This window comes from Tursiops truncatus, chromosome 5 (assembly GCF_011762595.2).
Source record: "Tursiops truncatus isolate mTurTru1 chromosome 5, mTurTru1.mat.Y, whole genome shotgun sequence".
Classification (NCBI taxonomy): domain Eukaryota; kingdom Metazoa; phylum Chordata; class Mammalia; order Artiodactyla; family Delphinidae; genus Tursiops; species Tursiops truncatus.
The window spans coordinates 63,020,093-63,037,510 of NC_047038.1; positions in this window are offsets into that span (position 1 = coordinate 63,020,093).

The window sequence follows — 17,418 nt, forward strand, 5'->3', positions numbered from 1 at the left end:
TGATGTTGTGTATATGGTGGGATTGGAAGGGAGTCCTCTATTATGAGCTCCTTCCGGAAAACCAAATGATTAATTCCAAAAAGTACTGCTCCCAATTAGACCAATTGAAAGCAGCACTCGTCGAAAAGCGTCTGGAATTAGTCAACAGAAAACACATAATCTTCCATGAGGATAATGCAAGACCGCATGTTTCTTTGATGACTAGGCAAAAACTGTTACAGTTCGGCTGAGAAGTTCTGATTCATCCTCCATATTCCCCAGACATTGCACCTTTGGATTTCCATTTATTTCGGTCTTTACAAAATTCTCTTAATGGAAAAAAATTTCAATTCCCTGGAAGATTATAAAAGGCACCTGGAACAGTTCTTTGCTCAAAAAGATAAAAAGTTTTGGGAAGATGGAGTTATGAAGTTGCCAGAAAAATGGCAGAAGGTAGTGGAAGAAAATGGTGAATACATTGTTCAATAAAGTTCTTGGTGAAAATGAAAAATGTGTCTTTTATTTTTACCTAAAAACCAAAGGAAACTTTTGGCCAACCCAATAGAAAGTGCTCAAAGGGGCTTCCCTGGTGGCGCAGTGGTTGAGAGTCCGCCTGCCGATGCACAGGACACAGGTTCATGCCCCGGTCCGGGAGGATCCCACATGCCGCGGAGCGGCTGGGCCCGTGAGCCATGGCCGCTGAACCTGCGCGTCCGGAGCCTGTGCTCCGCAACGGGAGAGGCCACAACAGTGAGAGGCCCACGTACAGCAAAAAAAAAAAAAAAAAAAAAAAAAAAAGTGCTCAAAGTATTTGATAAATGAGGGGATGAAAGAATGGATAATAAATGAATGAATGAACAGAAACAGAGTTGGAATGAGTGTGGTTATGACAATCAGAATGCATCTTGTCCTGCATCTGAGTTCTCTAGAGATTCTCCATATTTGTGTATGCTATTCTTCAACACTTCTGGATTCCAGGAATATTGGAATGGTCAGATAAGTTATTCTCTAAAGCGAATAAAAATGCTTGGGTAGGGGCTCATTTGTCAGTTACAAAATCTATTTAGTAGGTCTGAAAAGCATTTTTAAAATTAACTATATCAACTATATTTCAACTTAAATATTTTTAATTAACTAGAATACATGATAAAATAAGAGTGCATCAAAATGAATAAGGGTAAATGGTTTTGTGACATGTGGCCCAATTTTCCCATAACATCCCCAGTTTATTCCTGTTGGCTCAGCATAGTTACTTTAAAAAAATAATAACTTTCCTAGTTTGTACAATAAACTAAGAGATCATTTTCATTATATATACGTATGTGTATAATGTGTCTACTGGTTTGTGAAGTAAAGTTATTTCTTACTGGGGACAATGGTCCAGAAAAGTCTGAAAACGGCTTTTCTGGAGAAGGTCAAACTTTTGAAACTCTGAAGAAGCATCATGGAGGAGAAAAGCTAGGGAGAAGCAGAGAGAAGAAAAGAATACCTGGATGCCTTCCTCATCCTCACACTATCCCTTTCAGGAGGCAGAACCATTCCATCTTACAAATCTGAGAACTAAAGCCCAGAGAGCTTAAAGACCTTGCCCAAGTCGTAGTGCCAGCATTGAAATCTAGGTCTACACATGGGAACAAGTAAAAGCATTTTGTCCTACACATAAAGAAGGGAAAGTATTCTTTCCACTTCTTGGAGATGGCAACATTTGTAGCCACATAAAAACTTAGGAGGGTATAATGCAGCACATCTCCCACTCTAGTATTATGAGTTTTATAGTTTAATAAACATATTTTTATTTAGAAGTATTTTGCATTTGGAACTGCTTAATATTTTGACTCAGATGGCAGTTCTTAATTATGGACTGAAAAAGTGGATAAATGTTTAGAAGTGATGAAATAAGTCTTGCTAGGCACAAGCACAGAAAATGAGCTGTTCTGTGTAGAGAGTACATTAGTAAAGAGTGCAGGATCTGGAGACAGACAACAAAGGTCCAAATCTTAATAGCTATGGGACTGTGGACAGGCTTTTAAGTTTTTCTGTGCTTTAGTTTACTTATTTATAAATGGTGCCTACCTCACAGGGTTCTTGCAGAGGCTAAATGAGATCATTCACATACCACTCTGAACATGCTTCCTGGAATGTGGTAAATGCTCAGAAATGTCAGCTGCTCTAAACAAGAATGGAAATCAAGACTATTGTTCCCTCTTTATCTTTACTTCTCGTTGGCATACACCCCTACCTTCAATGGTCTTCCTCTAGATTTTCTTACATTCCTGAAACAACCCTTACCCCTTTGGTCATGATGCATTATTTCTTTAAGAGATTGCTAGGCTCAATTTGCTAGTATCTTGCTAAGGGTTTTTGTGACTATGTTCATGAGGCATACTGATCTATAGTTGTTTTTCTTTTTTTCTCTCTTGTAATGTTACTGTCAGATTTTCATATCAAGGTGATGCTGGCCTCTTGAAATGAGTTTGGAAGGATTTCATCCTCCTATTTTCTGAAAGAGTTTGTGAAACATTGGTATGCTTCTTTCTTAAATATTTGATAGAATTCACAAGTGAATCCATGTTTTATTTGTGGGAAATTTTTTAATTTATACATTTAATTTCTTTACTAGATTTAAGGATATTCAGGTTTTCTACTTCTTCTTCAGTCATATTTGGTAAGTGTATCTTCTATAGAATTTGCCCATTCATTTAAGTTGTTAAATTTATCTATGTAAAATTATTCATATGTTCATTTATCATCCTTGTGATGTCTATAGCATCTGTAGCACATCCCACTTTCATTCCTGATATTGACAGTTTGTGTCTTTGACCTTTTTTTTTTCTTAATGAATCTAGCTAGAGGTTTATACATTTTGTTGAAATTTACCAACCTGCTTTCAGTTTCGTTGGCTCTGTTATTTCTTTTATATGTCATTAATTTCTGCTTTCGTCTTTATTTTCTCCCTTCTATTTTCTTCAGGTTTAATTTGTTCTTTCTTTCTTTTTAAGGTATAGTCTTAGATTATTGATTTTAGACCTTTTTTATTTTCTAATATAAATATTTAACTATACATCTCCCTTGGGATTCTGCATTAACAACTCATAAATTTGATACATGTTTTTATTTTCATTTTCGTTCAAAATGTTTTCTAAATTTCCTTGTGATTTCTTCTTTGACCACCCATGTGTTGTTTTTTTTTTCCCCTTGGCCACGCCAGACAGCATGCAGGAACTTAGTTCCCCAACCAGGGGTCGAACCCGTGCCCCCTGCAATGGAAGCACAGAGTCCTAACCACTGGACTGCCAGGGAATTCCCAATCCATATGTTGCTTAGAAGTGTGTTGTTTAATTCCTAAATATATGGAGATTTCCCAAATAGCTCTTATTCAATTCTAATTTAATTTCACTATGGTCAAAGGACAAATTCTATGATTTCAATACTTTTAAATTTGTTAGCACTTGTTTTATGACTAACATATGGTCTCTTTTGGTTAATTAAATGATTTCCCCAATGCCACACAACTTATTAATTTCAAAGAATTTAAGTGATTCCCAGACTTCTGACTCATTCTGTCAGGTTTTGTTTCATGTATTTTGAAGCTCTATTACATTTAATATTGTCATATCTTCCTGATGAATTGACTCCTTTATCATTATGAAAGCTCCTTTCTTGTTCCTAGTTGTCTGCTTTGTCTAATGTTAATATAGCTACTCCAGCTTTCTTGTAATTAGCGTTTGCATAGTATATCTTTTTCCATCCTCTTTATTTTAACGTATCTGGTCTATATATTTAAAGTGGTTTTCTTTTTTTTTTTTTTTTTTTTGCGGTACGTGGGCTTCTCACTGTTGTGACCTCTCCCATTGTGGAGCACAAGTTCAGCGGCCATGGCTCATGGGCCCAGCCGCTCCGCGGCATGTGGGATCTTCCTGGACCGGGGCACGAACCCGTGTCCCCTGCATCGGCAGGCGGACTCTCAACCATTGCGCCACCAGGGAAGCCCTAAAGTGGTTTTCTTACACAAAGCATGTAATATAATCTTACCTTTTAAATCTAGATTGACAATCTCTGACTTTTAATTGGAGTTTTTAGACCATTTATATTTAGTATAATTATCAATATGGTTAAGTTTAAATCTGCCATTTACTATTTGTGTTCTACTTGTCTCATCTTTTCTTGTTACTTTTTTCTTCCTTTCCTGCTTCTTTTGAATTAATTGATACTTCTTAGTATTCCATTTATACATAGCACTGTCGGTGATACATATTTTTTCTTAACTTATTAAACTTTTAGTGATTGTGTTACCCTTTACGGTATGTATTTTTAACTCATAATATATATTCAAATAATATTATATCACTTTGTATACAACATAAAACACTTACAACTATGAACTGCTATTTTCCTCACCCTGTCCTTCAAGTTATTGTCATACATTTTACTTCTAATATTTGATAATTCTCAAAAATACATTATAATATTTTTTTAATACAGTGAAATTAACTTTTTAAAGAAACAAAATCTTGTATATTTGTCCACATATTTAGCACTTCTGGCACACTATACTCCAAGTTTTCATCTGGTATCATTTTGTTTTACCCTGAATAATTTTCTTTAACACTCTTGTAGTATGTATCTGCTGGCAAAAAAATTCCCTCGTTTTGTTTATCTGATAAAGTTTTTATTTCACTTTCGTTTTTGAAGGACATTTTCAATGGATACAGAATTCTAAAGTGACTTTATTTCTTCAGCACTCTAAAGATGTTATTTCATTGTTTTCTGGCTAGAAAAGTTTCTGAGGTGAAATGTATTGTCTCTCTTATGTTTGTTCCTCTTTGTGGAATCTGTATTTTTCTCTAACTGCTTTTAAGGTTCTCTTCAATGCTGGTTTTCAGCAATTTGACTATTATGTGCCTTAATTTCTTTATGAGCTTTTAAGGTTTTGGATTTATGAAATATAGTTTTCATCAAATCTTAAAGTATTTCAGCCATTATTTCTTCAAATATTTTTTCTGCCCCCTCTTCCTTTCCCCATTTACAGTAGATAATTTTATATTATCCCACAGATCACTGAACCTCTTCTCCTTTATTTTTTTCAGTCTTTTTTTTCTCTCTGTGGTTCATCTTGGATCAATTCAATTGCTAGATTTACTAATCTTTTCTTCTGCAGTGCCTAATCTGCTGTTAATCCTATCCAGCAAAATCTTCAGTTCAGATATTGTAGTTTTCATCTCTAGAAGTTCCATTTGGTTCTTTTTATACCTTTCACTTTTCTTCTGATTCTTTTATTGTTTTCCTTTAGATATTTATACATAATAATAAAGCCTGTTTTAACACCCTTGTCCACTAATTCTATTACCTTGTCATTTCTAGGTCTGTTTCTCTTAACTAATTCTTCTCCCTGTTGTAGGTTTTTTTTTTTTTGTCCACTTTTTAGCATGTCTAGTTATTTTTTATTTGATATTGACAAGTGTCTGCATTGTGTTGTCTTCTTTGGATCTTCAGTCTAATGCTCTCCCAACTGACCTATTTTGGCTACCCTGTGTTGTCTTCTTTTAAAGAACATTGGACTTTATTTTGGTGGGTGGTGAAGTTAATTGCTCATCAGTTTGATTCCATCAAGACCTGTTTTTAAGAGGTTGGAGTTGTGTTATCCAATGGTAATCACTATGTGGCTATTGAAATATTACTAATCTGAATTAATATGTGATATAGGTATAAAATACACAACAGATTTTGAAGATTTAGTATGAAAAAAAGAATGCAAACATTTTCATTAATAATTTTTATATTGATTACATGTTGAATTGATAATATTTTAGATATACTGGGTTAAATAAAATATATTATTAAAATTAATTTTACCTATTTATTTTTACTTTTTTTATTGTGGCTACCAGACATTTAAAATTACATATATGGTTTGCATTATATTTCTATTGGTCAGTGCTAGTCTAGAGCAGTGGTCAAACTACAGCCCATAGGCTGGCCACCTGTTTTTGTTAATAAAGTTTTATTGGAACACAGCCACACCCATTCACTTATGTATTGTCTGTGGCTGCCTTCACACAATAGTGACAGAACTGACTAGCTGTGATGGAGACCATATGACCCACAAGCCAAATATATTTGCTATCTGTAAATTTAAGAAAATATTTCCAACACTGTTCTAGAGGGTCTTTCCCTCCAAGGATAGTTCAGACTCACTACTAATGTATGATTACTTTAGAGTCTCCACTGGATGTTCCAAGGATGAACAAGGACTCACCCCTTTGGCTAGTCAAACCCCGAACATTTTCTCACTTCATGTGTGCCCTGGGATTTATTCAGTTTAAAATTCGTCAGTCTTTTCTGCCCAGCCTTGTGGAGTGTCATTCTATACATTTGTGTCATGGTATTCAACAAAAACACAAGACATCCCTACACTACATGTTCCTGGAGCTCTTTTTCTGCATAGCTCCCTCCTTCCCAAAATTCTGCCTTACTACAGACTCCCAAAACTCCAACCTCCATCTCGTCAACTCAGCAAGGCTGCCAGGATCTGTTTGGATCTACAGTCTAGAAATTGCTTCCAGGCAGAAAGCCAGGGCAATTATCAAGCTCACTATGGTTCTCTTCTCTCAAGGATCACAGTCCTATGCAGACTGTTGTCCAATGTCTGAAAGTCAGTGTTTCATATTTTATCTAACTTTCTAATTATTTATGGTGGGCAGTTAAGTCTGGTCATTGTTATTCCACCATGCCTTGAAGGGGAAATCCCCTCTACTTACCTTTTGATAGGTGGAATTTTCTAGATAGTGTACCCTAGCCCTTCAGACTTTCCAAAGGACATTTGTTGGATTTAACTGACTTGTGTGGAAACAGAGGGGTAAGGTAGATCCTTTCCTGGTGGATTTGCCTAAGTAGTTGATGATACACTATATTTTTGCTGACCTGGATTTCGCATGTCCAGGTTGTGACAGAAAGGACACAGATAATTTTATAGGAGAATCTGAAAGCAGGTTAATCTTGGGCTGTACATTTCTGAATTCATTTCTACATTTATATCAGAGGTACAACAGACACATTAGTAGACCCCCAAAGATGTGACTCTTAAAAGTTTAAGAAGTTATTACCATAAGTTCCAGATGCTGTATTAAATTAAACAGATATAACTATCTCCGGGAGTTTATAATTAAAAAGAAAGAAATGATCCAAAATATAAATAGGTGATAGATGTAGATAGATATATAGATAGATGAAAAAAGGGGGTTGTTTTATATTAGCAGCATCTCTTTATTAAGGGATGAAATTCTAATTAGCTGGCCACAAACACACAAAAAGAATGTATGATTAATTTTTTTGTACCTGATTAGAAAATTTTCAGAAAAATGTGGGGAAACAATCTATTTGTTGAAAATAAGATGAGAAGGATGAACAAGATTCCAGAGATGAATAATTCCAGAGATGAATAAACTATCAAGATAGTTTAGCCAAAGGGAAGAGGAGTGACAGAAAGGACTGGGAAGGGTGTAACACTGAAGATGTAGGTCAAAAATAGGCTATCCAAGAATCAAATAAAGGGGCAGAAGGTTAAAGTGGTCAAAGGAGAGAAAAGGAGAGGAGAGAGAAGATGGAAAAGTAAAGGATTGGGGGCACAATAGTGCCGGGGACATTGTAGATGTTCAATGAAGTTTGGGTGGATGGATGGATGGGTGGATGGATGGATGGATGGATGGATGGATGGATGATGGATGGATGGATGGACAGTCAGAAGAATATAATAGAAAGGGATAAATTGATGGCTGAGGGTGAGAATTCAGTCTTATTACAGACAAAGAAGGAATAATGAAGATAGAGGGAATTATAGTGTTGGATTTTGTAGGATGTCAATTTGTAACTATTTAAAGTGCAGATAAGTTTTCCTCTAGCTAACTCATGTGTCAGACCACAAGTTAAAGGTCACTTTCTTAAAGAGGGCTTTTCTGACTATTAATCTAAATTAATTCATCTGTTTTCTCCTCTCTTGGCACTCTATATTTTTCCTTTATAACACTTACCACAGTTTGTAAACAATATTTTTGGCAATTATTTGTTTAATATCTGTTCCCCACTAGACTATAGGCTCCCTGAGGGAAAGAACTATGCCTTTTTTTGCTAACTACTCTGTCTTTAGGGCCCAGCATAAAGCTTGGCACATGTTAAGCTCCCAATAAATATTTGTTGACTAAATGCACAAATAAGTGCATGAATCCATGAGCGAATGAGGTTGGGACATGGGGAAATGCAAAGCTGTGAGGCTTATCCAGCCTCATGAGGATTGAGGCCTATTAATTCAAGGAATGGCTGTAGTGCAATATAAAATGCCCTGGAAATAGCCAAGACACAGAAGCAACCTACATGTACATCGACAGATGAATGGCTAAAGATGTGATACATACATACAATGGAATATTACTTAGCCATAAAGAGAATGAAATAATGCCATTTGCAGCAACATGGATAGACCTAGAGATTACCATACTAAGTGAAATCAGACAGAGAAGGATAAATACCATATGATATCACTTATACATGGAATCTAAAAAAACTGATACAAGTGAATTTATTTACAAAACAGAAACAAACTCACAGACATAGAAGACAAACTTATGGTTACCAAATGGGAAGGGGGGAGGATAAATTAGGAGTTTGGGATTAACAGATACACACTACTATATATAAAATAGATAACTAACAAGGACCTACTGTATAGCACAGGGAACTATATTTAATATCTTGTAATAACCTATAATGGAAAAGAACCTGAAAAAGAATATATATATATATATATATATATATATTACTGTACACCTGAAACTAACACAGCATTGTAAATCAATTATACTTTAAATTGAAAAATAAAATAAAAATTTTAAAAATGCCTTGGAATTGGAATCATAAAGTCTGAGTTTAACACCTGCCTCTGTTGTTTACTTGTTGTCTTAATTAGGGCAAGATAACTTATCCAAGCTTCTGATCTCTCAAATGAGGATAATACACCTCACATGGTTGTTATGAAGCTTCAATGAAGAAATTATTCAGAACTTCTCAAAGGTTTTCTCCCAAGAACCCCTCAGGAAAGTGGGGTGGGGGTTGTAGTTCACACCTCTGTTGAACTGAAGGCACACTCAAAACAAAAGCAACTTTTTTGAAATAGGTTTCATCTTGAAAGTTTATGAAAAGTTTGTATTTTATACTATAATATATACCTATATTGTTTCAGTATTTAAATTATGTTTTAAATTGTTCACTGCTAATTTACTTAAATTTTTTCCCATAAAATAATTGAACAAAATGGATGCTCATAAAAAATGCCCTGTATTATCCTTCAGTTTTCCATATTTATGAGAAGCATGGATTTATGTGAAGTGGCCTCCCACATGATGGTTGGTCCTCCATAATTTTGCTGAACCTGAATCTGTCCACCAGAGGAGCAGCAAGGTTAGTTCAACAGGCAAAACAGATAATATGAGGGGGATTCCCTCCATAGAGGCAGTGCCAAGGCAGGTTTGCTAGTCTGGACATAAATCAAGGGTAAAGGTTAGAAAGGATCTATAACTTCATTTAAACCTACATAATCAAAAGGAAAATGATCATTGCTATGTAAACTGTAGAATTTATATACTAGATAATTATATATTCATTATAAATAATTACATTTATTTATAATAAATATATTATTTATATTTTAGTTATAATAAATATATTATTATATATAATGTTATCACATAATACAACATATTGAACTATCTTCAGAGAGAAAATTATCAAAGATTACTCCTATCTTTTGTTTTATTCTTAGAACCAAATGTAAAAAAAAAAACCCTCCACCCTCTATACTAACAACTAGAAATTGTCAGTTCTAAATCTGAACTAGCCCTAAATATATGCTCTATACATTTAGCTGTGGCTCACTTTCCATTGCCAAGGTTTCAATCCAGTGAAAACATTAAACACAGTATCACTAAAGCAAACCCCCATACGAACTAAATGTGGTCTGCCCTCAGTTTCCTCATTATAAAGTGGGGTCAGCAATACTTACTTCACAGGCTGGTTATAGCACTAAATGCAATGATGCCTATGAGTGTGCCAGGTACAGTGCCTGACACACTGTAACCAGGACCACCTGAGTTCTAGGCTTCATTCACTGCTCTGTCATCAATGCCCACCTATTATGGGCTGAATTGTGTCCCATGCCCACCCCCTTGGCCAAATCCATATGTTGAAGTCCTAACATCCAATACCTCAGAATATGACCATATTTGGAGATAGGGTCTTTAATGGAGTAATTAAGTTAAAATGAGGATTAGGGTAGGCCCTAATCCAATATGTCTGGTGTCCTTATAAGAAGAGGAAATCTGGACACAGACAAGTACAGAGGGAAGACAATGTGAAGACATAGGGAGAAACCATCTTACAAGCCAAGGATCCAGGTCTGGAACAGATCCTGCCGTCACGGCCCTAACAAGGAACCAATTCTGCGGACCACTTCATCTCAGATTTCTAGCCTCCAGATATGTGAAAAAATAAACTTCTGTTGTTTAAGACACTTAGTCTGTGGCATTCCTAGCAAACTAATATACCACTGGAATGAAAGCTCCATGAAAGCAGAGGTTTTTCTTTTCTTTTTGTTCAGTGATGTACCCTGAGTGCTTAGAACAGAGCCTGACACAGAGCAAGCACCTAGTAATTGTTGAACTATTACATAAATGTCCAGTCCTGTACTTGGCACAAGATATTTAGCAAATATTTGAAGACTGAATAAATGATGCTATTTCCCAAATACCAAATCAGGACATAGGTTGAAAAAAAAACTTCTGTAAGTATATTTATGTAAGCAGTGTAAAACTTTCAATATTAAATCACACTTGACAATCACCTCAATTGAAGAGGGCAAATGTCATGAAATTCAAGCTGGTCTGGGAAAATCCAGCTTTGGTAGAATAAGTTGCCAACTGTTTGATGTCCCTACCCCTTGACCTAAATTGAAGCACCGTACATACAGCTCTCACTTGCTTTTCCAACCTCTTTTCTCCAAGTCTTCCACACTTTGCTGGAACCACTGTGGTCTCTGCATCTGTTCCAGATACACCAGGCTCAACTCAAATCCCTCCTCCCACATGAAGCCTTTGCTGACCCTCTGAAGCCAAGGCTTATTTGGCTTCAGATATTTATTTATTTATTTGGACTACTTTTTAAAAAAACATATCATCTACTTCCTCATACCATCGGTTATCTTTGGGTGAAGATATCTTTCTGGTTTCCATTTTAGATTGAAAGGTCTCTGAGGACAGGGATGTTGTAAATTACTTAATTCTACCCCTATCTAAGTAGAGGTCCAGCAAATATTGTAGATTATAAAATTATGTCATTGGAAAACGGCATAGTCAGCAGTTACGCCGAACCCCAGCCCTGAGTCCAAAGAGTCAGGAAAGGCACTGGCAAATCCAAATCTCTTTTACAACTTGGGCACAAGTCCTACTAAAAGTGGGAAATGGAGAATTGCTATTACAGAGCCGTGGTGCTGTTAATGTCGCCATTAACATCATTCTAATAAACATACATCAGGCCCTATTTTTGAATAATGTCTATTTGACTAATGCTGAGAGTTTCCTTTCCAAGGATTCTTACTATTCTTTCCTTTGGCTGGTTTTTTGTTTTTTGTTTTATTTTTTTGATTGACTAGACACCGCAGATAACCAAATCAGCAGCAGGGTGCGGAAATACGTTTGATCTCTGCCTCTGTGGGCTTGGCAAACAAGCTAGAGTGTGTTTATGCAATCATAGGCAAAAGAAATACTGCATAGAATTAATTACTCTTTTTTTTTTTACTATCAGTCCTTTTCCTGATTTTCCTGATATGAAACATGACCCAGTGTAAGGAAAAGTCTTTCCTCTTGATTTAATGCAAAAACTTTAGGAAAAATAAGTGTGATATTCCTCAGTTTGTTTTCTGACCATTTGATCTCACCTTCATATGACCTTTAAAAAAATCCTGTTGTTATGTTTCTTTTCATTTAATTGGATCCAAACAATAATGATAAACAAGATAACTGGAGAAAAGAGGGTCCTAACCTCACAGGTAAGTGTGGATATCACCGTCTTTGACTATTTTAATGTGCTCCTCATTGAATCCCCAGTCTAACTTTCTCTCCATTTTTATGTGATGTAAGAGGACATGTTGAATGGAATTTTTATTGATAATAGTTTGAATAAAATATTTAATTATAATATTCCCCTTGGGAAATTAGACTCTAATAACACTATTTTGAGTAAAGTTTATATTTTCAGGAGTATAACTCAGAAATACTAAAGCAAGTGATACGGAATAAGGTATAAAATATCAAAATACAAATCAATACTACATAAATCAGACTGTGGACATCCTTTTATAGATAAATAAATTCAAATGGAAAAGATCATTTACGTGGTCAAGGAAATTAGTTGTTGGAATAATATAGAATTGTCCATTAAGTATAAAGAGTTGAGACAGGAACTATAAAAAGATAAAACCCTTACCCCAATCAGCTTACGAATAACTACTGGAGTGCAAGCTAACTAGAAGTATAAACTGCACGGGGAGCTGAGGAGGGAGGTAATTCTACTGATAAAAGCAATTTTTCTTTAATTTTTGAAAGATGCCTTTTTTAGATTCAAAAAGAAAATTTGAATTATACACATTTTATTTAAAAAAAATGATACAGGAAAGGTTTTCTTTAAAATAAGATAAACAAACTTTGCCTTCCTTCTTTAGTTTCTAAAGACTATAGAATAGAAAGATTGCTATCTAGAATTGAAATAACATAATCAACAGTGTTATTAGGGAGGGCATCAGGCATAGCAATCACTGTGTCTGAATTAGACAATACATCTTTGTCGGGTCATCTGTACCAAATGGTCTAGATTAAATTAACTCTTTTTTTTTTAAAGAATCTAAAGGTACTTTTGCTTCAAGTACAGAAGAAAGTCAAAGGGAATACATTAAGAAGTATGACAAATTTTGTCATACAAATAGCACTACTCATTTGATAGCACTACCACCTAATCAAAACCGCAAAGTATCAAGGACTGGACTTTGGAAAGGTTCTTTCAAATGCAGCAGAATGGGGAACACCTCGAGATATTTGGTGAGGGAAAGCAAACAGATTCTACCAACAGTATCTCTCCTGAAACATGGTAAATAAATCCTCATCAAGACATTTCCTGGGAATTTCTGGTGGCGCAGTGGTTAAGAATCTGCCTGCCTAGTCAGAGGACAAGGGTTCGATCCCTGGTCCGGGAAGAGCCCACATGCCGCGGAGCAACTAAGCCCGTGTGCCACAACTACTGAGCCCACACTACACAACTACTGAAGCCCGCACGCTCTAGGGCCCGCATGCCGCAACTACTGAGCCCATGTGCTGCGACTACTGAAGCCCGCATGCCTGGAGCCTGGGCAACAAGAGAAGCCACCGCAATGAGAAGCCCGCACACCAAAGGAAGAGTAGCCCCTGCTCACTGCAACTAGAGAAAGCCCACGCGGAGCAAGGAAGACCCAAAGCAGCCAAAATTACATATATATAAAAAAAAGGCCTTTCCTGTATCCTCCTGAATCTTGGGAACTTCTCTAAAATGCCCTCATCTTCTCAGGACTAAGTGAAATACAGTGAATTTTATTTGAAAATTGTGCCAAGTAAACACACAAATGGGAAAGGAGAAAAACTTGTGTGAATCTGGGGGAAATCTTCATTTTTCTGACAGCCACAAAATACTAAGAGAAATGAGTTTAGGATTCCACCATTGTTAATTTCAGCTTCTTTTGAATCTTTATATTTCTTATCTCCAGCACAGAAAAGGAAATTGGTTACATAAATTACTGTGTAGCAAAAATTGTATTCAATGAGTTTTGAAAGTGTTTCCCTCTTTTTTTTAGAAAGTGAATTTTCTATGAAGATACTGTGACTACTAGGCAGAATTGTATATTCAGTGGTACTGATGACTTCTTTTATGATGGTATTCCAAAAAATTTTTTAAATATTTCTCATAAACCTGCTAAACTTAAGAGGTGCTAGAATCCATAATGTTCATTAAGTAACAGATCCATTTGTAACGATAATGAACAAAATTGAAATGTAAGTCTAAACAGCTCATGTAAAACTGCTGACTGGCTAAAATATTCTTTAAAATCTAATAAACTGAAGATTATACTGATAGTATAAACACAGTATACATTGTAGATCTTTCTTGTCCATATCATAACTGAGTAACTTTAAATAGGCAAAGATCACCCAAAAAGTACTGTACATAGTTCAAAGTTCCCCCATATTTCCTTTTTATCCCCTCCTGAAAATACAGTGTCTTCAAGAAAAGGGGTGGAGGGAGGCAAACACTGGAATACACACTGAGACATAATTTAGAGGTGTTCATGATAGAAGAAAGCACAAGTCAGTGAATTAAAAATTGAATATATGCCGTGCCTTTTTTGGTATGAGAACACATAAAAATAGAAATTTAAAAGTAACTAACCAAGGGAAGAAAAACATGGCTAAAAGGGCCGGTAGCTGAGTTGGGGTGGGGATGGGCTGGGGGACAGAGTCAGGGAGACAAACAGGATGCCAGGAGGTGAGAAATAAGGGTGGGGAGTAGTGGGCAATCTGAAGAGGAACTAACAAGGTCTGTTGCTTATAGTTACCCAGAAAACTTTAAGAATAATAACAGACAAACAAATGTAGCTTAAAGAAACCTGAGAGAAGCTAGCCCCTGCTGGCTGGGACGACAAGCCCCCCTGTATTAATGGTGCTTGGGGAGGCGAAGGTAATCTCCCACATATTCACATTCAGCACAACTGCTGACACTCCTGTTCCCCGTTGAATCAACAGATCCTGGCGAAAGACCACGGGGAGAGGGTGGGCGGACCTTGTGCTCGGGGAAGTATATTTCTGTCTCTTGAGAAATAGGAACTTTGGCTCTATTCAGTCCAGTGTGCTGGGTTTTCTGGTTTTTCGGTTTTGTTTTGTTTTTTAACTTTTTCTCTTTGGAGTCGCTTTTAAAGCAAATACACGCTATTTTGAGGAAGAATCTCAGTTCCAAGAACGTGCACAGATTCAAGCCCCAGTTAAAAAGCCAAACAGTCAATAAAGGAAGATGGTCACCCTCCCGCGACCTCACCTCCTAGAGCCCCTCCCTTTCCACCCACAGCCCCCCATACGCCCCCCCACCTCAAAACTCACAGGCGCAGAACCACACCTCTACTCCGGGTGCCTTCAAGGGGCCACCTTGTAAAACTGTGCTTCAGGCCCTACATTTAATTACACACAGCGTGCACATTACTTTCTTAGCTATTTAAAGAAGCACACTTCTTATAACAAAAGTAATATAGGCCCACTAAAGAAAAAAAGGCACATAAGAGCACTGAATGGCAAAAAAAAAAAAAAAAAAAATCACCTTCACTCTTATCACTTTGCTATTACATTATTATGATTTCAATATTGTCTGCTGTTAGCAAATCTTTTCCTATTACAAGGGCAATGAAGAATTCTCTACTGTTCATGTGATCCCACCATATGCTTATTATTTTTCTAGACGTATCAGCAAACTTGTAAGGCACTTGTGAGTGTGGACAGGCTTGCCAGATTGGGAAGCTAAGGAATGAAAGTTGAAGCCTTCTTCCCCAGTAAGTACCAGGGAAACTGGTGCAACTGGGCTTTTACACAGAGGGAAACGCTTCACATGTCACAGTTCAGGATTTGGAGGTAAGCATGCAACACACTTGGAATCAGCTGAAAAAGGAAGGCAGCGAGGCCACTTCCCTAGAGTATAATTCGCACAACATCCCTCTGCTGGCTTAGTTACTGAAGAGGGAAGATGTGTGAGTGTGTGTGTGTGTGTGTGTGTGTGTGTGTGTGTGTGTGTGTGTTTAGAGTGAAAGAGATGGTGTGCGCACACGCACATATATATGTATTTCTCCCCATGGCACATGCGCCATAGTCGCTGCCTCCTGCACTGCACTGGTGGAACTTTCCATTAGAGGTATTTATATTTAATGTCATTTTATATGCTATCATGCATCTCACTTGTTCAGAAACCTTCCACGGTTTCCCAAAGTCTGCTGGAAAAAATTGCATCTCTTTGGCATTGCATTTTCCCCCCAGCACAGCCTCAGCTGACCTTTCCTAGCTTGCCTTACACCATGTGGTTCGTCCACCCCACCCACCACCCCTCCACCACCAAATCCTGGGTCCCTGGGCGCCTCTCCAGACTCCAAAATGCAGTGTGGAGCCCCCTCTCCCTCCAGCAGTGAAGTTCTGTCACTGTTTATCACCTCCTCCATGAAGATTTTGGGGATTTTCCTGACCAACGTGATTTCTTTTGCAAACCTATAAGCTCCTTGAAGACAAGGCCCAAACTGCACAAGAATACTCGTAGTTTTTGAATGAACCAGTTTACCTTTTTATCCTTTTAACACCCATATAAGGTTTCTTTTCTAAATTTGGCTCATTATATTCTGCATTGTGTAATAATTAATTAAGCAAATATATATATTCTTTCAAATCTCTTGAACACAGGGATCATATACATATTTCTTGCACTCCTACACCCACCCCAGACCTATAGCAAATATTCAACCAGTACTTACCAAACTAACCCAAATCCAGGATCTAAATGCCAATACATTTTCCATAATATAGAGGAGAGGTTTGGAAACATAACGAGTAAGGCTCATTCCAAAACAAGCTGAAAGATGGGAAGTACTTTATCTTACTTTGTGGGTCTCCCATTCTCTTAGAAATAAGTTACAACTTAGAAATAAGTTACATTCTCCATTTTTATGTGTGTAGGTCATTGATTTGGGAACTACAATTCATTTCCCTTTGAAATAAATGTTATAAATAATGTTTAAGATCCCTGATAAGTCCCCCAAAGCCAATCTGAACACTCAGTGAAGGAGAAATAGTATATCTGCAATAAAAAGTAGAAAATAAAACTATTGATATATTTTACTAGTACAATAACCAATAAAAACAACCAAATACAAGTGATTATTTTTAACTTGAATAATCATGATTCAAGGAAAGCAGATTTCACTATACAAAAAGGAGGATATATCTAATCATTCTCTCCTGGTTGCTATCATTCACCAGTCTCTTGGGAAATCAAGATGTGGCCTGAGGACCTAAGTCTTACTCTTGATTCCCCAATCTGGACAAAATTATGAGTAATTTCAGCATCCACATGGAACCACATTTAATACCCCATGCGTTCTGTTCCTTCGTCTCCTCATTTTCAGGGATATTCTCCACCCATCTCTTCTCCCACTCCCACAGGCACACCCTGAACCATGCTACCCCTGGGGATAGCATGCATCTCCTTTAAATGTTAAACTCATATATCCCCACTCTCTGGGAACTCACCTTCTAACCTTCCAGGTCATTCATTACATTATTCCCAACA